This window comes from Chiloscyllium punctatum, chromosome 10, assembly GCF_047496795.1.
Source record: "Chiloscyllium punctatum isolate Juve2018m chromosome 10, sChiPun1.3, whole genome shotgun sequence".
NCBI lineage: Eukaryota > Metazoa > Chordata > Chondrichthyes > Orectolobiformes > Hemiscylliidae > Chiloscyllium > Chiloscyllium punctatum.
The window spans coordinates 1,253,956-1,276,987 of NC_092748.1; positions in this window are offsets into that span (position 1 = coordinate 1,253,956).

A 23,032-nucleotide genomic window follows, 5' to 3' on the forward strand; every position below is an offset into this window, starting at 1 on the left:
CCCCTCTGTTTCAGCCCCTCTGTTTCTCGCCCCCTGTTTCAGCCCCTCTGTTTCAGCCACTCTGTTTCTCGCCCCCTGTTTCAGCCCCTCTGTTTCAGCCCCTCTGTTTCTCGCCCTCTGTTTCAGCCCCTCTGTTTCTCGCCCTCTGTTTCTCGCCCGCTGTTTCAGCCCCTCTGTTTCAGCCCCTCTGTTTCTCGCCCTCTGTTTCAGCCCCTCTGTTTCAGCCCCTCTGTTTCAGCCCCTCTGTTTCAGCCCCTCTGATTCTCGCCCTCTGTTTCAGCCCCTCTGTTTCAGCCCCTCTGTTTCAGCCCCTCTGTTTCTAGCCCTCTGTTTCTCGCCCTCTGTTTCAGCCCCTCTGTTTCAGCCCCTCTGTTTCAGCCCCTCTGTTTCAGCCCCTCTGTTTCTCGCCCTCTGTTTCAGCCCCTTGGTTTCTCGCCCTCTGTTTCAGCCCCTCTGTTTCAGCCCCACTGTTTCAGCTCCACTGTTTCTCGCCCTCTGTTTCAGCCCCTCTGTTTCTCGCCCTCTGTTTCAGCCCCTCTATTTCAGCCCCTCTGTTTCTCGCCCTTTGTTCCAGCCCCTCTGTTTCACGCCCTCTGTTTCAGACCCTCTGTTTCAGCCCCTCTGTTTCAGCCCCTCTGTTTCTCGCCCTCTGTTTCAGCCCCTCGGTTTCTCGCCCTCTGTTTCCGCCCCTCTGTTTCTCGCCCTCTGTTTCAGCCCCTCTGTTTCAGCTCCTCTGTTTCAGCCCCTCTTTTTCTCACCCACTGTTTCAGCCCCTCTGCTTCTCGCCCTCTGTTTCAGCCCCTCTGTTTCAGCCCCTCTGTTTCTCACCCTCTGTTTCAGCCCCTCTGTTTCAGCCCCTCTGTTTCAGCCCCTCTGTTTCAGCCCCTCGGTTTCTCGCCCTCTGTTTCAGCCCCTCTGTTTCAGCTCCTCTGTTTCAGCCCCTCTGTTTCTCGCCCTCTTATTCAGCCCCTCTGTTTCTCGCCCTCTGTTTGAGCCCCTCTGTTTGAGCCCCTCTGTTTCAGCCCCTCTGTTTCTCGCCCTCTGTTTCAGCCCCTCGGTTTCTCGCCCTCTGTTTCAGCCCCTCTGTTTCAGCCCCTCTGTTTCAGCCCCTCTGTTTCTTGCCCTCTCTTTCAGCCCCTCTGTTTCCCGCCCTCTGTTTCAGCCCCTCTGTTTCTCGCCCTCTGTTTCAGCCCCTCTGTTTCAGCCCCTCTGTTTCCCGCCCTCTGTTTCAACCCCTCGGTTTCTCGCCCTCTGTTTTAGCCCCTCTGTTTCAGCACCTCTGTTTCAGCCCCGCTGTTTCAGCCCCTCTATTTCTCACCCTCTGTTTCAGCCCCTCGGTTTCTCGCCCTCTGTTTCAGCCCCTCTGTTTCAGCCCCTCTGTTTCAGCCCCTCGGTTTCTCGCCCTCTGTTTCAGCCCCTCTGTTTCAGCCCTTCTGTTTCTCGCACTCTGTTTCATCCCCTCTGTTTCAGCCCCTCTGTTTCTCGCCCCCTGTTTCAGCCCCTCTGTTTCAGCCCCTCTGTTTCTCGCCCTCTGTTTCAGCCCCTCTGTTTCAGCCCCTCTGTTTCTCGCCCTCTGTTTCTTGCCCTCTGTTTCAGCCCCTCTGTTTCTCGCCCTCTGTTTCAGCCCCTCTGTTTCAGCCCCTCTGTTTCTAGCCCTCTGTTTCTCGCCCTCTGTTTCAGCCCCTCTGTTTCAGCCCCTCTGTTTCAGCCCCTTTGTTTCAGCCCCTCTGTTTCTCGCCCTCTGTTTCAGCCCCTCGGTTTCTTGCCCTCTGTTTCAGCCCCTCTGTTTCGGTCCCTCTGTTTCAGCCCCACTGTTTCTCGCCCTCTGTTTCAGCCCCTCTGTTTCTCGCCCTCTGTTTCAGTCCCTCTGTTTCAGTCCCCCTGTTTCTCGCCCTCTGTTTCAGCCCCTCTGTTTCTTAACCTCTGTTTCAGCCCCTCTGTTTCAGCCCCTCTGTTTCTCGCGCTCTGTTTCAGCCCCTCGGTTTCTCGCCCTCTGTTTCCGCCCCTCTGTTTCTCACCCTCTGTTTCAGACCCTCTGTTTCAGCTCCTCTGTTTCAGCCCCTCTTTTTCTCACCCACTGTTTCAGCCCCTCTGCTTCTCGCCCTCTGTTTCAGCCCCTCTGTTTCAGACCCTCTGTTTCAGACCCTCGGTTTCTCGCCCTCTGTTTCAGCCCCTCTGTTTCAGCTCCTCTGTTTCAGCCCCTCTGTTTCTCGCCCTCTTATTCAGCCCCTCTGTTTCTCGCCCTCTGTTTCAGCCCCTCTGTTTGTGCCCCTCTGTTTCAGCTCCTCTGTTTCTCGCCCTCTGTTTCAGCCCCTCGGTTTCTCGCACTCTGTTTCAGCCCCTCTGTTTCAGCCCCTCTGTTTCAGCCCCTCTGTTTCTCGCCCTCTGTTTCAGCCCCTCTGTTTCTCGCCCTCTGTTTCAGCCCCTCTGTTTCAGCCCCTCTGTTTCAGCCCCTCTGTTTCTCGCCCTCTGTTTCAACCCCTCGGTTTCTCGGCCTCTGTTTTAGCCCCTCTGTTTCAGCCCCTCTGTTTCAGCCCCTCTGTTTCAGCCCCTCTGTATCTCACCCTCCTTTTGAGCCCCTCGGTTTCTCGCCCTCTGTTTCAGCCCCTCTGTTTCAGCCCCTCTGTTTCACCCCTCGGTTTCAGCCCCTCTGTTTCAGCCCCTCTGTTTCAGCCCCTCTGTTTCTCGCCCTCTGTTTCAGCCCCTCTGTTTCAGCCCCTCTGTTTCAGCCCCTCTGTTTCAGCCCCTCTGTTTCTCGCCCACTGTTTCAGCCCCTCTGTTTCAGCCCCTCTGTTTCAGCCCCTCTGTATCTCACCCTCCTTTTGAGCCCCTCGGTTTCTCGCCCTCTGTTTGAGCCCATCTGTTTCAGCCCCTCTGTTTCACTCCTCGGTTTCTCACCCTCTGTTTCACCCCCACTGTTTCAGCCCTTTTGTTTCTCGCCCTCTGTTTCAGCCCCTCTGTTTCAGTCCCTCTGTTTCTCGCCCTCTGTTTCTCGCCCCCTGTTTCAGCCCCTCTGTCTCAGCCCCATTGTTTCAGCCCTTCTGTTTCTTACCCTCTGTTTCAGCCCCTCTGTTTCAGCCACTCTGTTTCAGCCCCTCTGTTTCAGCCCCTCTGTTTCTCGCCCCCTGTTTCAGCCCCTCTGTTTCAGCCCCTCTGTTTCAGCCCCTCTGTTTCAGACCCTCTGTTTCTCGCCCTCTGTTTCAGCCCCTCTGTTTCTCGCCCACTGTTTCAGCCCCTCTGTTTCAGCCCCTCTGTTTCTCGCCCTCTGTTTCAGCCCCTCTGTTTCAGCCACTCTGTTTCAGTTCCTCGGTTTCTCGCCCTCTGTTTCAGCCCCTCTGTTTCTCGCCCTCTGTTTCAGCCCCTCTGTTTCAGCCCTTCTGTTTCAGCCCCTCTGTTTCAGCCCCTCTGTTTCTCACCCTCTGTTTCTCGCCCTCTGTTTCTCGCCTTCTGTTTCAGCCCCTCTGTTTCAGCACCTCTGTTTCAGCCCCTCTGTTTCAGCCCCTCGGTTTCTCGCCCTCTGTTTCAGCCCCTCTGTTTCTCGCCCTCTGTTTCAACCCCTCGGTTTCTCGCCCTCTGTTTCAGCCCCTCTGTTTCAGCCCCTCTGTTTCTCGCCCTCTGTTTCAGCCCCTCTGTTTCTCGCCCTCTGTTTCAGCCCCTCTATTTCAGCCCCTCTGTTTCAGCCCCTCTGTTTCAGCCCCCCTGTTTCTCGCCCCCTGTTTCTCGCCCCCTGTTTCAGCCCCTCTGTTTCAGCCCCTCTGTTTCTCGCCCCCTGTTTCAGCCCCTCTGTTTCAGCCACTCTGTTTCTCGCCCTCTGTTTCAGCCCCTCTGTTTCAGCCCCTCTGTTTCTCGCCCTCTGTTTCAGCCCCTCTGTTTCTCGCCCTCTGTTTCTCGCCCGCTGTTTCAGCCCCTCTGTTTCAGCCCCTCTGTTTCAGCCCCTCTGTTTCAGCCCCTCTGTTTCTCGCCCTCTGTTTCAGCCCCTCTGTTTCAGCCCCTCTGTTTCAGCCCCTCTGTTTCTAGCCCTCTGTTTCAGCCCCTCTGTTTCAGCCCCTCTGTTTCAGCCCCTCTGCTTCTCGCCCTCTGTTTCAGCCCCTCTGTTTCAGACCCTCTGTTTCAGCCCCTCGGTTTCTCGCCCTCTGTTTCAGCCCCTCTGTTTCAGCTCCTCTGTTTCAGCCCCTCTGTTTCTCGCCCTCTTATTCAGCCCCTCTGTTTCTCGCCCTCTGTTTCAGCCCCTCTGTTTGAGCCCCTCTGTTTCAGCTCCTCTGTTTCTCGCCCTCTGTTTCAGCCCCTCGGTTTCTCGCACTCTGTTTCAGCACCTCTGTTTCAGCCCCTCTGTTTCAGCCCCTCTGTTTCTCGCCCTCTGTTTCAGCCCCTCTGTTTCTCGCCCTCTGTTTCAGCCCCTCTGTTTCAGCCCCTCTGTTTCAGCCCCTCTGTTTCTCGCCCTCTGTTTCAACCCCTCGGTTTCTCGGCCTCTGTTTTAGCCCCTCTGTTTCAGCCCCTCTGTTTCAGCCCCTCTGTTTCAGCCCCTCTGTATCTCACCCTCCTTTTGAGCCCCTCGGTTTCTCGCCCTCTGTTTCAGCCCCTCTGTTTCAGCCCCTCTGTTTCACCCCTCGGTTTCTCACCCTCTGTTTCAGCCCCACTGTTTCAGCCCTTCTGTTTCTCGCCCTCTGTTTCAGCCCCTCTGTTTCAGCCCCGCTGTTTCTCGCCCTCTGTTTCTCGCCCCCTGTTTCAGCCTCTCTGTTTCAGCCCCATTGTTTCAGCCCTTCTGTTTCTCACCCTCTGTTTCAGCCCCTCTGTTTCAGCCCCTCTGTTTCAGCCCCTCTGTTTCTCGCCCCCTGTTTCAGCCCCTCTGTTTCAGCCCCTCTGTTTCAGCCCCTCTGTTTCAGCCCCTCTGTTTCTCGCCCTCTGTTTCAGCCCCTCTGTTTCTCGCCCACTGTTTCAGCCCCTCTGTTTCAGCCCCTCTGTTTCTCGCCCTCTGTTTCAGCCCCTCTGTTTCTCGCCCTCTGTTTCTCGCCCTCAGTTTCAGCCCCTCTGTTTCAGCCCCTCTGTTTCAGCCACTCTGTTTCAGCCCATCGGTTTCTCGCCCTATGTTTCAGCCCCTCTGTTTCTCGCCCTCTGTTTCAGCCCCTCTGTTTCAGCCCTTCTGTTTCAGCCCCTCTGTTTCAGCCCCTCTGTTTCTCGCCCTCTGTTTCTCGCCCTCTGTTTCTCGCCTTCTGTTTCAGCCCCTCTGTTTCAGCACCTCTGTTTCAGCCCCTCTGTTTCAGCCCCTCGGTTTCTCGCCCTCTGTTTCAGCCCCTCTGTTTCTCGCCCTCTGTTTCAGCCCCTTGGTTTCTCGCCCTCTGTTTCAGGCCCTCTGTTTCAGCCCCTCTGTTTCAGCCCCTCTGTTTCTCGCCCTCTGTTTCAGCCCCTCTGTTTCTCGCCCTCTGTTTCAGCCCCTCTATTTCAGCCCCTCTGTTTCAGCCCCTCTGTTTCAGCCCCCCTGTTTCTCGCCCCCTGTTTCTCGCCCCCTGTTTCAGCCCCTCTGTTTCAGCCCCTCTGTTTCTCGCCCCCTGTTTCAGCCCCTCTGTTTCAGCCACTCTGTTTCTCGCCCCCTGTTTCAGCCCCTCTGTTTCAGCCCCTCTGTTTCTCGCCCTCTGTTTCAGCCCCTCTGTTTCTCGCCCTCTGTTTCTCGCCCGCTGTTTCAGCCCCTCTGTTTCAGCCCCCTCTGTTTCAGCCCCTCTGTTTCTCGCCCTCTGTTTCAGCCCCTCTGTTTCAGCCCCTCTGTTTCAGCCCCTCTGTTTCAGCCCCTCTGTTTCTCGCCCTCTGTTTCAGCCCCTCTGTTTCAGCCCCTCTGTTTCAGCCCCTCTGTTTCTAGCCCTCTGTTTCTCGCCCTCTGTTTCAGCCCCTCTGTTTCAGCCCCTCTGTTTCAGCCCCTCTGTTTCAGCCCCTCTGTTTCTCGCCCTCTGTTTCAGCCCCTTGGTTTCTCGCCCTCTGTTTCAGACCCTCTGTTTCAGCCCCTCTGTTTCAGCCCCTCTGTTTCTCGGCCTCTGTTTCAGCCCCTCGGTTTCTCGCCCTCTGTTTCCGCCCCTCTGTTTCTCGCCCTCTGTTTCAGCCCCTCTGTTTCAGCTCCTCTGTTTCAGACCCTCTTTTTCTCACCCACTGTTTCAGCCCCTCTGCTTCTCGCCCTCTGTTTCAGCCCCTCTGTTTCAGCCCCTCTGTTTCTCACCCTCTGTTTCAGCCCCTCTGTTTCAGCCCCTCTGTTTCAGCCCCTCTGTTTCAGCCCCTCGGTTTCTCGCCCTCTGTTTCAGCCCCTCTGTTTCAGCTCCTCTGTTTCAGCCCCTCTGTTTCTCGCCCTCTTATTCAGCCCCTCTGTTTCTCGCCCTCTGTTTGAGCCCCTCTGTTTGAGCCCCTCTGTTTCCGCCCCTCTGTTTCTCGCCCTCTGTTTCAGCCCCTCTGTTTCAGCTCCTCTGTTTCAGACCCTCTTTTTCTCACCCACTGTTTCAGCCCCTCTGCTTCTCGCCCTCTGTTTCAGCCCCTCTGTTTCAGCCCCTCTGTTTCTCACCCTCTGTTTCAGCCCCTCTGTTTCAGCCCCTCTGTTTCAGCCCCTCTGTTTCAGCCCCTCTGTTTCAGCCCCACTGTTTCAGCTCCACTGTTTCTCGCCCTCTGTTTCAGCCCCTCTGTTTCTCGCCCTCTGTTTCAGCCCCTCTATTTCAGTCCCTCTGTTTCTCGCCCTCTGTTCCAGCCCCTCTGTTTCACGCCCTCTGTTTCAGACCCTCTGTTTCAGCCCCTCTGTTTCAGCCCCTCTGTTTCTCGGCCTCTGTTTCAGCCCCTCGGTTTCTCGCCCTCTGTTTCCGCCCCTCTGTTTCTCGCCCTCTGTTTCAGCCCCTCTGTTTCAGCTCCTCTGTTTCAGACCCTCTTTTTCTCACCCACTGTTTCAGCCCCTCTGCTTCTCGCCCTCTGTTTCAGCCCCTCTGTTTCAGCCCCTCTGTTTCTCACCCTCTGTTTCAGCCCCTCTGTTTCAGCCCCTCTGTTTCAGCCCCTCTGTTTCAGCCCCTCGGTTTCTCGCCCTCTGTTTCAGCCCCTCTGTTTCAGCTCCTCTGTTTCAGCCCCTCTGTTTCTCGCCCTCTTATTCAGCCCCTCTGTTTCTCGCCCTCTGTTTGAGCCCCTCTGTTTGAGCCCCTCTGTTTCAGCCCCTCTGTTTCTCGCCCTCTGTTTCAGCCCCTCGGTTTCTCGCCCTCTGTTTCAGCCCCTCTGTTTCCCGCCCTCTGTTTCAGCCCCTCTGTTTCTCGCCCTCTGTTTCAGCCCCTCTGTTTCAGCCCCTCTGTTTCCCGCCCTCTGTTTCAACCCCTCGGTTTCTCGCCCTCTGTTTTAGCCCCTCTGTTTCAGCACCTCTGTTTCAGCCCCGCTGTTTCAGCCCCTCTATTTCTCACCCTCTGTTTCAGCCCCTCGGTTTCTCGCCCTCTGTTTCAGCCCCTCTGTTTCAGCCCCTCTGTTTCAGCCCCTCGGTTTCTCGCCCTCTGTTTCAGCCCCTCTGTTTCAGCCCTTCTGTTTCTCGCCCTCTGTTTCAGCCCCTCTGTTTCAGCCCCTCTGTTTCAGCCCCTCTGTTTCTCGCCCCCTGTTTCAGCCCCTCTGTTTCAGCCCCTCTGTTTCTCGCCCTCTGTTTCAGCCCCTCTGTTTCAGCCCCTCTGTTTCTCGCCCTCTGTTTCTTGCCCTCTGTTTCAGCCCCTCTGTTTCTCGCCCTCTGTTTCAGCCCCTCTGTTTCAGCCCCTCTGTTTCTAGCCCTCTGTTTCTCGCCCTCTGTTTCAGCCCCTCTGTTTCAGCCCCTCTGTTTCAGCCCCTCTGTTTCAGCCCCTCTGTTTCTCGCCCTCTGTTTCAGCCCCTCGGTTTCTTGCCCTCTGTTTCAGCCCCTCTGTTTCGGTCCCTCTGTTTCAGCCCCACTGTTTCTCGCCCTCTGTTTCAGCCCCTCTGTTTCTCGCCCTCTGTTTCAGTCCCTCTGTTTCAGCCCCCCTGTTTCTCGCCCTCTGTTTCAGCCCCTCTGTTTCTTGCCCTCTGTTTCAGCCCCTCTGTTTCAGCCCCTCTGTTTCTCGCCCTCTGTTTCAGCCCCTCGGTTTCTCGCCCTCTGTTTCCGCCCCTCTGTTTCTCGCCCTCTGTTTCAGACCCTCTGTTTCAGCTCCTCTGTTTCAGACCCTCTTTTTCTCACCCACTGTTTCAGCCCCTCTGCTTCTCGCCCTCTGTTTCAGCCCCTCTGTTTCAGACCCTCTGTTTCAGCCCCTCGGTTTCTCGCCCTCTGTTTCAGCCCCTCTGTTTCAGCTCCTCTGTTTCAGCCCCTCTGTTTCTCGCCCTCTTATTCAGCCCCTCTGTTTCTCGCCCTCTGTTTCAGCCCCTCTGTTTGAGCCCCTCTGTTTCAGCTCCTCTGTTTCTCGCCCTCTGTTTCAGCCCCTCGGTTTCTCGCACTCTGTTTCAGCCCCTCTGTTTCAGCCCCTCTGTTTCAGCCCCTCTGTTTCTCGCCCTCTGTTTCAGCCCCCCTGTTTCTCGCCCTCTGTTTCAGCCCCTCTGTTTCAGCCCCTCTGTATCTCACCCTCCTTTTGAGCCCCTCGGTTTCTCGCCCTCTGTTTCAGCCCCTCTGTTTCAGCCCCTCTGTTTCACCCCTCGGTTTCAGCCCCTCTGTTTCAGCCCCTCTGTTTCAGCCCCTCTGTTTCTCGCCCTCTGTTTCAGCCCCTCTGTTTCAGCCCCTCTGTTTCAGCCCCTCTGTTTCAGCCCCTCTGTTTCTCGCCCTCTGTTTCAGCCCCTCTGTTTCAGCCCCTCTGTTTCAGCCCCTCTGTATCTCACCCTCCTTTTGAGCCCCTCGGTTTCTCGCCCTCTGTTTGAGCCCATCTGTTTCAGCCCCTCTGTTTCACTCCTCGGTTTCTCACCCTCTGTTTCACCCCCACTGTTTCAGCCCTTTTGTTTCTCGCCCTCTGTTTCAGCCCCTCTGTTTCAGCCCCTCTGTTTCTCGCCCTCTGTTTCTCGCCCCCTGTTTCAGCCCCTCTGTTTCAGCCCCATTGTTTCAGCCCTTCTGTTTCTCACCCTCTGTTTCAGCCCCTCTGTTTCAGCCACTCTGTTTCAGCCACTCTGTTTCAGCCCCTCTGTTTCTCGCCCCCTGTTTCAGCCCCTCTGTTTCAGCCCCTCTGTTTCAGCCACTCTGTTTCAGTTCCTCGGTTTCTCGCCCTCTGTTTCAGCCCCTCTGTTTCTCGCCCTCTGTTTAAGCCCCTCTGTTTCAGCCCTTCTGTTTCAGCCCCTCTGTTTCAGCCCCTCTGTTTCTCGCCCTCTGTTTCTCGCCCTCTGTTTCTCGCCTTCTGTTTCAGCCCCTCTGTTTCAGCACCTCTGTTTCAGCCCCTCTGTTTCAGCCCCTCGGTTTCTCGCCCTCTGTTTCAGCCCCTCTGTTTCTCGCCCTCTGTTTCAACCCCTCGGTTTCTCGCCCTCTGTTTCAGCCCCTCTGTTTCAGCCCCTCTGTTTCTCGCCCTCTGTTTCAGCCCCTCTGTTTCTCGCCCTCTGTTTCAGCCCATCTATTTCAGCCCCTCTGTTTCAGCCGCTCTGTTTCAGCCCCCCTGTTTCTCGCCCCCTGTTTCTCGCCCCCTGTTTCAGCCCCTCTGTTTCAGTTCCTCGGTTTCTCGCCCTCTGTTTCAGCCCCTCTGTTTCTCGCCCTCTGTTTCAGCCCCTCTGTTTCAGCCCTTCTGTTTCAGCCCCTCTGTTTCAGCCCCTCTGTTTCTCACCCTCTGTTTCTCGCCCTCTGTTTCTCGCCTTCTGTTTCAGCCCCTCTGTTTCAGCACCTCTGTTTCAGCCCCACTGTTTCAGCCCCTCGGTTTCTCGCCCTCTGTTTCAGCCCCTCTGTTTCTCGCCCTCTGTTTCAACCCCTCGGTTTCTCGCCCTCTGTTTCAGCCCCTCTGTTTCAGCCCCTCTTTTTCTCGCCCTCTGTTTCAGCCCCTCTGTTTCTCGCCCTCTGTTTCAGCCCCTCTATTTCAGCCCCTCTGTTTCAGCCCCTCTGTTTCAGCCCCCCTGTTTCTCGCCCCCTGTTTCTCGCCCCCTGTTTCAGCCCCTCTGTTTCAGCCCCTCTGTTTCTCGCCCCCTGTTTCAGCCCCTCTGTTTCAGCCACTCAGTTTCTCGCCCTCTGTTTCAGCCCCTCTGTTTCAGCCCCTCTGTTTCTCGCCCTCTGTTTCAGCCCCTCTGTTTCTCGCCCTCTGTTTCTCGCCCGCTGTTTCAGCCCCTCTGTTTCAGCCCCTCTGTTTCAGCCCCTCTGTTTCAGCCCCTCTGTTTCTCGCCCTCTGTTTCAGCCCCTCTGTTTCAGCCCCTCTGTTTCAGCCCCTCTGTTTCTAGCCCTCTGTTTCAGCCCCTCTGTTTCAGCCCCTCTGTTTCAGCCCCTCTGCTTCTCGCCCTCTGTTTCCGCCCCTCTGTTTCTCGCCCTCTGTTTCAGCCCCTCGGTTTCTCGCCCTCTGTTTCAGCCCCTCTGTTTCAGCTCCTCTGTTTCAGCCCCTCTGTTTCTCGCCCTCTTATTCAGCCCCTCTGTTTCTCGCCCTCTGTTTGAGCCCCTCTGTTTGAGCCCCTCTGTTTCAGCCCCTCTGTTTCTCGCCCTCTGTTTCAGCCCCTCGGTTTCTCGCCCTCTGTTTCAGCCCCTCTGTTTCCCGCCCTCTGTTTCAGCCCCTCTGTTTCTCGCCCTCTGTTTCAGCCCCTCTGTTTCAGCCCCTCTGTTTCCCGCCCTCTGTTTCAACCCCTCGGTTTCTCGCCCTCTGTTTTAGCCCCTCTGTTTCAGCACCTCTGTTTCAGCCCCGCTGTTTCAGCCCCTCTATTTCTCACCCTCTGTTTCAGCCCCTCGGTTTCTCGCCCTCTGTTTCAGCCCCTCTGTTTCAGCCCCTCTGTTTCAGCCCCTCGGTTTCTCGCCCTCTGTTTCAGCCCCTCTGTTTCAGCCCTTCTGTTTCTCGCCCTCTGTTTCAGCCCCTCTGTTTCAGCCCCTCTGTTTCAGCCCCTCTGTTTCTCGCCCCCTGTTTCAGCCCCTCTGTTTCAGCCCCTCTGTTTCTCGCCCTCTGTTTCAGCCCCTCTGTTTCAGCCCCTCTGTTTCTCGCCCTCTGTTTCTTGCCCTCTGTTTCAGCCCCTCTGTTTCTCGCCCTCTGTTTCAGCCCCTCTGTTTCAGCCCCTCTGTTTCTAGCCCTCTGTTTCTCGCCCTCTGTTTCAGCCCCTCTGTTTCAGCCCCTCTGTTTCAGCCCCTCTGTTTCAGCCCCTCTGTTTCTCGCCCTCTGTTTCAGCCCCTCGGTTTCTTGCCCTCTGTTTCAGCCCCTCTGTTTCGGTCCCTCTGTTTCAGCCCCACTGTTTCTCGCCCTCTGTTTCAGCCCCTCTGTTTCTCGCCCTCTGTTTCAGTCCCTCTGTTTCAGCCCCCCTGTTTCTCGCCCTCTGTTTCAGCCCCTCTGTTTCTTGCCCTCTGTTTCAGCCCCTCTGTTTCAGCCCCTCTGTTTCTCGCCCTCTGTTTCAGCCCCTCGGTTTCTCGCCCTCTGTTTCCGCCCCTCTGTTTCTCGCCCTCTGTTTCAGACCCTCTGTTTCAGCTCCTCTGTTTCAGACCCTCTTTTTCTCACCCACTGTTTCAGCCCCTCTGCTTCTCGCCCTCTGTTTCAGCCCCTCTGTTTCAGACCCTCTGTTTCAGCCCCTCGGTTTCTCGCCCTCTGTTTCAGCCCCTCTGTTTCAGCTCCTCTGTTTCAGCCCCTCTGTTTCTCGCCCTCTTATTCAGCCCCTCTGTTTCTCGCCCTCTGTTTCAGCCCCTCTGTTTGAGCCCCTCTGTTTCAGCTCCTCTGTTTCTCGCCCTCTGTTTCAGCCCCTCGGTTTCTCGCACTCTGTTTCAGCCCCTCTGTTTCAGCCCCTCTGTTTCAGCCCCTCTGTTTCTCGCCCTCTGTTTCAGCCCCCCTGTTTCTCGCCCTCTGTTTCAGCCCCTCTGTTTCAGCCCCTCTGTTTCTCGCCCTCTGTTTCAACCCCTCGGTTTCTCGGCCTCTGTTTTAGCCCCTCTGTTTCAGCCCCTCTGTTTCAGCCCCTCTGTTTCAGCCCCTCTGTATCTCACCCTCCTTTTGAGCCCCTCGGTTTCTCGCCCTCTGTTTCAGCCCCTCTGTTTCAGCCCCTCTGTTTCACCCCTCGGTTTCAGCCCCTCTGTTTCAGCCCCTCTGTTTCAGCCCCTCTGTTTCTCGCCCTCTGTTTCAGCCCCTCTGTTTCAGCCCCTCTGTTTCAGCCCCTCTGTTTCAGCCCCTCTGTTTCTCGCCCTCTGTTTCAGCCCCTCTGTTTCAGCCCCTCTGTTTCAGCCCCTCTGTATCTCACCCTCCTTTTGAGCCCCTCGGTTTCTCGCCCTCTGTTTGAGCCCATCTGTTTCAGCCCCTCTGTTTCACTCCTCGGTTTCTCACCCTCTGTTTCACCCCCACTGTTTCAGCCCTTTTGTTTCTCGCCCTCTGTTTCAGCCCCTCTGTTTCAGCCCCTCTGTTTCTCGCCCTCTGTTTCTCGCCCCCTGTTTCAGCCCCTCTGTTTCAGCCCCATTGTTTCAGCCCTTCTGTTTCTCACCCTCTGTTTCAGCCCCTCTGTTTCAGCCACTCTGTTTCAGCCACTCTGTTTCAGCCCCTCTGTTTCTCGCCCCCTGTTTCAGCCCCTCTGTTTCAGCCCCTCTGTTTCAGCCACTCTGTTTCAGTTCCTCGGTTTCTCGCCCTCTGTTTCAGCCCCTCTGTTTCTCGCCCTCTGTTTCAGCCCCTCTGTTTCAGCCCTTCTGTTTCAGCCCCTCTGTTTCAGCCCCTCTGTTTCTCGCCCTCTGTTTCTCGCCCTCTGTTTCTCGCCTTCTGTTTCAGCCCCTCTGTTTCAGCACCTCTGTTTCAGCCCCTCTGTTTCAGCCCCTCGGTTTCTCGCCCTCTGTTTCAGCCCCTCTGTTTCTCGCCCTCTGTTTCAACCCCTCGGTTTCTCGCCCTCTGTTTCAGCCCCTCTGTTTCAGCCCCTCTGTTTCTCGCCCTCTGTTTCAGCCCCTCTGTTTCTCGCCCTCTGTTTCAGCCCATCTATTTCAGCCCCTCTGTTTCAGCCGCTCTGTTTCAGCCCCCCTGTTTCTCGCCCCCTGTTTCTCGCCCCCTGTTTCAGCCCCTCTGTTTCAGTTCCTCGGTTTCTCGCCCTCTGTTTCAGCCCCTCTGTTTCTCGCCCTCTGTTTCAGCCCCTCTGTTTCAGCCCTTCTGTTTCAGCCCCTCTGTTTCAGCCCCTCTGTTTCTCACCCTCTGTTTCTCGCCCTCTGTTTCTCGCCTTCTGTTTCAGCCCCTCTGTTTCAGCACCTCTGTTTCAGCCCCTCTGTTTCAGCCCCTCGGTTTCTCGCCCTCTGTTTCAGCCCCTCTGTTTCTCGCCCTCTGTTTCAACCCCTCGGTTTCTCGCCCTCTGTTTCAGCCCCTCTGTTTCAGCCCCTCTTTTTCTCGCCCTCTGTTTCAGCCCCTCTGTTTCTCGCCCTCTGTTTCAGCCCCTCTATTTCAGCCCCTCTGTTTCAGCCCCTCTGTTTCAGCCCCCCTGTTTCTCGCCCCCTGTTTCTCGCCCCCTGTTTCAGCCCCTCTGTTTCAGCCCCTCTGTTTCTCGCCCCCTGTTTCAGCCCCTCTGTTTCAGCCACTCTGTTTCTCGCCCTCTGTTTCAGCCCCTCTGTTTCAGCCCCTCTGTTTCTCGCCCTCTGTTTCAGCCCCTCTGTTTCTCGCCCTCTGTTTCTCGCCCGCTGTTTCAGCCCCTCTGTTTCAGCCCCTCTGTTTCAGCCCCTCTGTTTCAGCCCCTCTGTTTCTCGCCCTCTGTTTCAGCCCCTCTGTTTCAGCCCCTCTGTTTCAGCCCCTCTGTTTCTAGCCCTCTGTTTCAGCCCCTCTGTTTCAGCCCCTCTGTTTCAGCCCCTCTGCTTCTCGCCCTCTGTTTCCGCCCCTCTGTTTCTCGCCCTCTGTTTCAGCCCCTCGGTTTCTCGCCCTCTGTTTCAGCCCCTCTGTTTCAGCTCCTCTGTTTCAGCCCCTCTGTTTCTCGCCCTCTTATTCAGCCCCTCTGTTTCTCGCCCTCTGTTTCAGCCCCTCTGTTTGAGCCCCTCTGTTTCAGCTCCTCTGTTTCTCGCCCTCTGTTTCAGCCCCTCGGTTTCTCGCACTCTGTTTCAGCACCTCTGTTTCAGCCCCTCTGTTTCAGCCCCTCTGTTTCTCGCCCTCTGTTTCAGCCCCTCTGTTTCTCGCCCTCTGTTTCAGCCCCTCTGTTTCAGCCCCTCTGTTTCAGCCCCTCTGTTTCTCGCCCTCTGTTTCAACCCCTCGGTTTCTCGGCCTCTGTTTTAGCCCCTCTGTTTCAGCCCCTCTGTTTCAGCCCCTCTGTTTCAGCCCCTCTGTATCTCACCCTCCTTTTGAGCCCCTCGGTTTCTCGCCCTCTGTTTCAGCCCCTCTGTTTCAGCCCCTCTGTTTCACCCCTCGGTTTCTCACCCTCTGTTTCAGCCCCACTGTTTCAGCCCTTCTGTTTCTCGCCCTCTGTTTCAGCCCCTCTGTTTCAGCCCCGCTGTTTCTCGCCCTCTGTTTCTCGCCCCCTGTTTCAGCCTCTCTGTTTCAGCCCCATTGTTTCAGCCCTTCTGTTTCTCACCCTCTGTTTCAGCCCCTCTGTTTCAGCCCCTCTGTTTCAGCCCCTCTGTTTCTCGCCCCCTGTTTCAGCCCCTCTGTTTCAGCCCCTCTGTTTCAGCCCCTCTGTTTCAGCCCCTCTGTTTCTCGCCCTCTGTTTCAGCCCCTCTGTTTCTCGCCCACTGTTTCAGCCCCTCTGTTTCAGCCTGTCTGTTTCTCGCCCTCTGTTTCAGCCCCTCTGTTTCTCGCCCTCAGTTTCAGCCCCTCTGTTTCAGCCCCTCTGTTTCAGCCACTCTGTTTCAGCCCCTCGGTTTCTCGCCCTATGTTTCAGCCCCTCTGTTTCTCGCCCTCTGTTTCAGCCCCTCTGTTTCAGCCCTTCTGTTTCAGCCCCTCTGTTTCAGCCCCTCTGTTTCTCGCCCTCTGTTTCTCGCCCTCTGTTTCTCGCCTTCTGTTTCAGCCCGTCTGTTTCAGCACCTCTGTTTCAGCCCCTCTGTTTCAGCCCCTCGGTTTCTCGCCCTCTGTTTCAGCCCCTCTGTTTCTCGCCCTCTGTTTCAGCCCCTTGGTTTCTCGCCCTCTGTTTCAGGCCCTCTGTTTCAGCCCCTCTGTTTCAGCCCCTCTGTTTCTCGCCCTCTGTTTCAGCCCCTCTATTTCAGCCCCTCTGTTTCAGCCCCTCTGTTTCAGCCCCCCTGTTTCTCGCCCCCTGTTTCTCGCCCCCTGTTTCAGCCCCTCTGTTTCAGCCCCTCTGTTTCTCGCCCCCTGTTTCAGCCCCTCTGTTTCAGCCACTCTGTTTCTCGCCCCCTGTTTCAGCCCCTCTGTTTCAGCCCCTCTGTTTCTCGCCCTCTGTTTCAGCCCCTCTGTTTCTCGCCCTCTGTTTCTCGCCCGCTGTTTCAGCCCCTCTGTTTCAGCCCCTCTGTTTCAGCCCCTCTGTTTCTCGCCCTCTGTTTCAGCCCCTCTGTTTCAGCCCCTCTGTTTCAGCCCCTCTGTTTCAGCCCCTCTGTTTCTCGCCCTCTGTTTCAGCCCCTCTGTTTCAGCCCCTCTGTTTCAGCCCCTCTGTTTCTAGCCCTCTGTTTCTCGCCCTCTGTTTCAGCCCCTCTGTTTCAGCCCCTCTGTTTCAGCCCCTCTGTTTCAGCCCCTCTGTTTCTCGCCCTCTGTTTCAGCCCCTTGGTTTCTCGCCCTCTGTTTCAGCCCCTCTGTTTCAGCCCCACTGTTTCAGCTCCACTGTTTCTCGCCCTCTGTTTCAGCCCCTCTGTTTCTCGCCCTCTGTTTCAGCCCCTCTATTTCAGTCCCTCTGTTTCTCGCCCTCTGTTCCAGCCCCTCTGTTTCACGCCCTCTGTTTCAGACCCTCTGTTTCAGCCCCTCTGTTTCAGCCCCTCTGTTTCTCGGCCTCTGTTTCAGCCCCTCGGTTTCTCGCCCTCTGTTTCCGCCCCTCTGTTTCTCGCCCTCTGTTTCAGCCCCTCTGTTTCAGCTCCTCTGTTTCAGCCCCTCTTTTTCTCACAAACTGTTTCAGCCCCTCTGCTTCTCGCCCTCTGTTTCAGCCCCTCTGTTTCAGCCCCTCTGTTTCTCACCCTCTGTTTCAGCCCCTCTGTTTCAGCCCCTCTGTTTCAGCCCCTCTGTTTCAGCCCCTCGGTTTCTCGCCCTCTGTTTCAGCCCCTCTGTTTCAGCTCCTCTGTTTCAGCCCCTCTGTTTCTCGCCCTCTTATTCAGCCCCTCTGTTTCTCGCCCTCTGTTTGAGCCCCTCTGTTTGAGCCCCTCTGTTTCAGCCCCTCTGTTTCTCGCCCTCTGTTTCAGCCCCTCGGTTTCTCGCCCTCTGTTTCAGCCCCTCTGTTTCAGCCCCTCTGTTTCAGCCCCTCTGTTTCTTGCCCTCTGTTTCAGCCCCTCTGTTTCCCGCCCTCTGTTTCAGCCCCTCTGTTTCTCGCCCTCTGTTTCAGCCCCTCTGTTTCAGCCCCTCTGTTTCCCGCCCTCGGTTTCAACCCCTCGGTTTCTCGCCCTCTGTTTTAGCCCCTCTGTTTCAGCACCTCTGTTTCAGCCCCTCTGTTTCAGCCCCTCTGTTTCAGCCCCTCTGTTTCAGCCCCTCTGTTTCTCGCCCTCTGTTTCAGCCCCTTGGTTTCTCGCCCTCTGTTTCAGCCCCTCTGTTTCAGCCCCACTGTTTCAGCTCCACTGTTTCTCGCCCTCTGTTTCAGCCCCTCTGTTTCTCGCCCTCTGTTTCAGCCCCTCTATTTCAGTCCCTCTGTTTCTCGCCCTCTGTTCCAGCCCCTCTGTTTCACGCCCTCTGTTTCAGACCCTCTGTTTCAGCCCCTCTGTTTCAGCCCCTCTGTTTCTCGGCCTCTGTTTCAGCCCCTCGGTTTCTCGCCCTCTGTTTCCGCCCCTCTGTTTCTCGCCCTCTGTTTCAGCCCCTCTGTTTCAGCTCCTCTGTTTCAGCCCCTCTTTTTCTCACAAACTGTTTCAGCCCCTCTGCTTCTCGCCCTCTGTTTCAGCCCCTCTGTTTCAGCCCCTCTGTTTCTCACCCTCTGTTTCAGCCCCTCTGTTTCAGCCCCTCTGTTTCAGCCCCTCTGTTTCAGCCCCTCGGTTTCTCGCCCTCTGTTTCAGCCCCTCTGTTTCAGCTCCTCTGTTTCAGCCCCCCTGTTTCTCTCCCCCTGTTTCTCGCCCCCTGTTTCAGCCCCTCTGTTTCAGTTCCTCGGTTTCTCGCCCTCTTTTTCAGCCCCTCTGTTTCTCGCCCTCTGTTTCAGCCCCTCTGTTTCAGCCCTTCTGTTTCAGCCCCTCTGTTTCAGCCCCTCTGTTTCTCACCCTCTGTTTCTCGCCCTCTGTTTCTCGCCTTCTGTTTCAGCCCCTCTGTTTCAGCACCTCTGTTTCAGCCCCTCTGTTTCAGCCCCTCGGTTTCTCGCCCTCTGTTTCAGCCCCTCTGTTTCTCGCCCTCTGTTTCAACCCCTCGGTTTCTCGCCCTCTGTTTCAGCCCCTCTGTTTCAGCCCCTCTTTTTCTCGCCCTCTGTTTCAGCCCCTCTGTTTCTCGCCCTCTGTTTCAGCCCCTCTATTTCAGCCCCTCTGTTTCAGCCCCTCTGTTTCAGCCCCCCTGTTTCTCGCCCCCTGTTTCTCGCCCCCTGTTTCAGCCCCTCTGTTTCAGCCCCTCTGTTTCTCGCCCCCTGTTTCAGCCCCTCTGTTTCAGCCACTCTGTTTCTGGCCCTCTGTTTCAGCCCCTCTGTTTCAGCCCCTCTGTTTCTCGCCCTCTGTTTCAGCCCCTCTGTTTCTCGCCCTCTGTTTCTCGCCCGCTGTTTCAGCCCCTCTGTTTCAGCCCCTCTGTTTCAGCCCCTCTGTTTCAGCCCCTCTGTTTCTCGCCCTCTGTTTCAGCCCCTCTGTTTCAGCCCCTCTGTTTCAGCCCCTCTGTTTCTAGCCCTCTGTTTCAGCCCCTCTGTTTCAGCCCCTCTGTTTCAGCCCCTCTGCTTCTCGCCCTCTGTTTCCGCCCCTCTGTTTCTCGCCCTCTGTTTCAGCCCCTCGGTTTCTCGCCCTCTGTTTCAGCCCCTCTGTTTCAGCTCCTCTGTTTCAGCCCCTCTGTTTCTCGCCCTCTTATTCAGCCCCTCTGTTTCTCGCCCTCTGTTTCAGCCCCTCTGTTTGAGCCCCTCTGTTTCAGCTCCTCTGTTTCTCGCCCTCTGTTTCAGCCCCTCGGTTTCTCGCACTCTGTTTCAGCACCTCTGTTTCAGCCCCTCTGTTTCAGCCCCTCTGTTTCTCGCCCTCTGTTTCAGCCCCTCTGTTTCTCGCCCTCTGTTTCAGCCCCTCTGTTTCAGCCCCTCTGTTTCAGCCCCTCTGTTTCTCGCCCTCTGTTTCAACCCCTCGGTTTCTCGGCCTCTGTTTTAGCCCCTCTGTTTCAGCCCCTCTGTTTCAGCCCCTCTGTTTCAGCCCCTCTGTATCTCACCCTCCTTTTGAGCCCCTCGGTTTCTCGCCCTCTGTTTCAGCCCCTCTGTTTCAGCCCCTCTGTTTCACCCCTCGGTTTCTCACCCTCTGTTTCAGCCCCACTGTTTCAGCCCTTCTGTTTCTCGCCCTCTGTTTCAGCCCCTCTGTTTCAGCCCCGCTGTTTCTCGCCCTCTGTTTCTCGCCCCCTGTTTCAGCCTCTCTGTTTCAGCCCCATTGTTTCAGCCCTTCTGTTTCTCACCCTCTGTTTCAGCCCCTCTGTTTCAGCCCCTCTGTTTCAGCCCCTCTGTTTCTCGCCCCCTGTTTCAGCCCCTCTGTTTCAGCCCCTCTGTTTCAGCCCCTCTGTTTCAGCCCCTCTGTTTCTCGCCCTCTGTTTCAGCCCCTCTGTTTCTCGCCCACTGTTTCAGCCCCTCTGTTTCAGCCCCTCTGTTTCTCGCCCTCTGTTTCAGCCCCTCTGTTTCTCGCCCTCTGTTTCTCGCCCTCAGTTTCAGCCCCTCTGTTTCAGCCCCTCTGTTTCAGCCACTCTGTTTCAGCCCCTCGGTTTCTCGCCCTATGTTTCAGCCCCTCTGTTTCTCGCCCTCTGTTTCAGCCCCTCTGTTTCAGCCCTTCTGTTTCAGCCCCTCTGTTTCAGCACCTCTGTTTCAGCCCCTCTGTTTCAGCCCCTCGGTTTCTCGCCCTCTGTTTCAGCCCCTCTGTTTCTCGCCCTCTGTTTCAGCCCCTTGGTTTCTCGCCCTCTGTTTCAGGCCCTCTGTTTCAGCCCCTCTGTTTCAGCCCCTCTGTTTCTCGCCCTCTGTTTCAGCCCCTCTATTTCAGCCCCTCTGTTTCAGCCCCTCTGTTTCAGCCCCCCTGTTTCTCGCCCCCTGTTTCTCGCCCCCTGTTTCAGCCCCTCTGTTTCAGCCCCTCTGTTTCTCGCCCCCTGTTTCAGCCCCTCTGTTTCAGCCACTCTGTTTCTCGCCCTCTGTTTCAGCCCCTCTGTTTCAGCCCCTCTGTTTCTCGCCCTCTGTTTCAGCCCCTCTGTTTCTCGCCCTCTGTTTCTCGCCCGCTGTTTCAGCCCCTCTGTTTCAGCCCCTCTGTTTCAGCCCCTCTGTTTCTCGCCCTCTGTTTCAGCCCCTCTGTTTCAGCCCCTCTGTTTCAGCCCCTCTGTTTCAGCCCCTCTGTTTCTCGCCCTCTGTTTCAGCCCCTCTGTTTCAGCCCCTCTGTTTCAGCCCCTCTGTTTCTAGCCCTCTGTTTCTCGCCCTCTGTTTCAGCCCCTCTGTTTCAGCCCCTCTGTTTCAGCCCCTCTGTTTCAGCCCCTCTGTTTCTCGCCCTCTGTTTCAGCCCCTTGGTTTCTCGCCCTCTGTTTCAGCCCCTCTGTTTCAGCCCCACTGTTTCAGCTCCACTGTTTCTCGCCCTCTGTTTCAGCCCCTCTGTTTCTCGCCCTCTGTTTCAGCCCCTCTATTTCAGTCCCTCTGTTTCTCGCCCTCTGTTCCAGCCCCTCTGTTTCACGCTCTCTGTTTCAGACCCTCTGTTTCAGCCCCTCTGTTTCAGCCCCTCTGTTTCTCGGCCTCTGTTTCAGCCCCTCGGTTTCTCGCCCTCTGTTTCCGCCCCTCTGTTTCTCGCCCTCTGTTTCAGCCCCTCTTTTTCTCACAAACTGTTTCAGCCCCTCTGCTTCTCGCCCTCTGTTTCAGCCCCTCTGTTTCAGCCCCTCTGTTTCTCACCCTCTGTTTCAGCCCCTCTGTTTCAGCCCCTCTGTTTCAGCCCCTCTGTTTCAGCCCCTCGGTTTCTCGCCCTCTGTTTCAGCCCCTCTGTTTCAGCTCCTCTGTTTCAGCCCCTCTGTTTCTCGCCCTCTTATTCAGCCCCTCTGTTTCTCGCCCTCTGTTTGAGCCCCTCTGTTTGAGCCCCTCTGTTTCAGCCCCTCTGTTTCTCGCCCTCTGTTTCAGCCCCTCGGTTTCTCGCCCTCTGTTTCAGCCCCTCTGTTTCAGCCCCTCTGTTTCAGCCCCTCTGTTTCTTGCCCTCTGTTTCAGCCCCTCTGTTTCCCGCCCTCTGTTTCAGCCCCTCTGTTTCTCGCCCTCTGTTTCAGCCCCTCTGTTTCAGCCCCTCTGTTTCCCGCCCTCGGTTTCAACCCCTCGGTTTCTCGCCCTCTGTTTTAGCCCCTCTGTTTCAGCACCTCTGTTTCAGCCCCTCTGTTTCAGCCCCTCTGTTTCAGCCCCTCTGTTTCAGCCCCTCTGTTTCTCGCCCTCTGTTTCAGCCCCTTGGTTTCTCGCCCTCTGTTTCAGCCCCTCTGTTTCAGCCCCACTGTTTCAGCTCCACTGTTTCTCGCCCTCTGTTTCAGCCCCTCTGTTTCTCGCCCTCTGTTTCAGCCCCTCTATTTCAGTCCCTCTGTTTCTCGCCCTCTGTTCCAGCCCCTCTGTTTCACGCCCTCTGTTTCAGACCCTCTGTTTCAGCCCATCTGTTTCAGCCCCTCTGTTTCTCGGCCTCTGTTTCAGCCCCTCGGTTTCTCGCCCTCTGTTTCCGCCCCTCTGTTTCTCGCCCTCTGTTTCAGCCCCTCTGTTTCAGCTCCTCTGTTTCAGCCCCTCTTTTTCTCACAAACTGTTTCAGCCCCTCTGCTTCTCGCCCTCTGTTTCAGCCCCTCTGTTTCAGCCCCTCTGTTTCTCACCCTCTGTTTCAGCCCCTCTGTTTCAGCCCCTCTGTTTCAGCCCCTCTGTTTCAGCCCCTCGGTTTCTCGCCCTCTGTTTCAGCCCCTCTGTTTCAGCTCCTCTGTTTCAGCCCCTCTGTTTCTCGCCCTCTTATTCAGCCCCTCTGTTTCTCGCCCTCTGTTTGAGCCCCTCTGTTTGAGCCCCTCTGTTTCAGCCCCTCTGTTTCTCGCCCTCTGTTTCAGCCCCTCGGTTTCTCGCCCTCTGTTTCAGCCCCTCTGTTTCAGCCCCTCTGTTTCAGCCCCTCTGTTTCTTGCCCTCTGTTTCAGCCCCTCTGTTTCCCGCCCTCTGTTTCAGCCCCTCTGTTTCTCGCCCTCTGTTTCAGCCCCTCTGTTTCAGCCCCTCTGTTTCCCGCCCTCGGTTTCAACCACTCGGTTTCTCGCCCTCTGTTTTAGCCCCTCTGTTTCAGCACCTCTGTTTCAGCCCCGCTGTTTCAGCCCCTCTATTTCTCACCCTCTGTTTCAGCCCCTCGGTTTCTCGCCCTCTGTTTCAGCCCCTCTGTTTCAGCCCCTCTGTTTCAGCCCCTCGGTTTCTCGCCCTCTGTTTCAGCCCCTCTGTTTCAGCCCTTCTGTTTCTCGCCCTCTGTTTCAGCCCCTCTGTTTCAGCCCCTCTGTTTCAGCCCCTCTGTTTCTCGCCCCCTGTTTCAGCCCCTCTGTTTCAGCCCCTCTGTTTCTCGCCCTCTGTTTCAGCCCCTCTGTTTCAGCCCCTCTGTTTCTCGCCCTCTGTTTCTTGCCCTCTGTTTCAGCCCCTCTGTTTCTCGCCCTCTGTTTCAGCCCCTCTGTTTCAGCCCCTCTGTTTCTAGCCCTCTGTTTCTCGCCCTCTGTTTCAGCCCCTCTGTTTCAGCCCCTCTGTTTCAGCCCCTCTGTTTCAGCCCCTCTGTTTCTCGCCCTCTGTTTCAGCCCCTCGGTTTCTTGCCCTCTGTTTCAGCCCCTCTGTTTCGGTCCCTCTGTTTCAGCCCCACTGTTTCTCGCCCTCTGTTTCAGCCCCTCTGTTTCTCGCCCTCTGTTTCAGTCCCTCTGTTTCAGCCCCCCTGTTTCTCGCCCTCTGTTTCAGCCCCTCTGTTTCTTGCCCTCTGTTTCAGCCCCTCTGTTTCAGCCCCTCTGTTTCTCGCCCTCTGTTTCAGCCCCTCGGTTTCTCGCCCTCTGTTTCCGCCCCTCTGTTTCTCGCCCTCTGTTTCAGACCCTCTGTTTCAGCTCCTCTGTTTTAGACCCTCTTTTTCTCACCCACTGTTTCAGCCCCTCTGCTTCTCGCCCTCTGTTTCAGCCCCTCTGTTTCAGACCCTCTGTTTCAGCCCCTCGGTTTCTCGCCCTCTGTTTCAGCCCCTCTGTTTCAGCTCCTCTGTTTCAGCCCCTCTGTTTCTCGCCCTCTTATTCAGCCCCTCTGTTTCTCGCCCTCTGTTTCAGCCCCTCTGTTTGAGCCCCTCTGTTTCAGCTCCTCTGTTTCTCGCCCTCTGTTTCAGCCCCTCGGTTTCTCGCACTCTGTTTCAGCCCCTCTGTTTCAGCCCCTCTGTTTCAGCCCCTCTGTTTCTCGCCCTCTGTTTCAGCCCCTCTGTTTCTCGCCCTCTGTTTCAGCCCCTCTGTTTCAGCCCCTCTGTTTCTCGCCCTCTGTTTCAACCCCTCGGTTTCTCGGCCTCTGTTTTAGCCCCTCTGTTTCAGCCCCTCTGTTTCAGCCCCTCTGTTTCAGCCCCTCTGTATCTCACCCTCCTTTTGAGCCCCTCGGTTTCTCGCCCTCTGTTTCAGCCCCTCTGTTTCAGCCCCTCTGTTTCACCCCTCGGTTTCAGCCCCTCTGTTTCAGCCCCTCTGTTTCAGCCCCTCTGTTTCTCGCCCTCTGTTTCAGCCCCTCTGTTTCAGCACCTCTGTTTCAGCCCCTCTGTTTCAGCCCCTCTGTTTCACCCCTCGGTTTC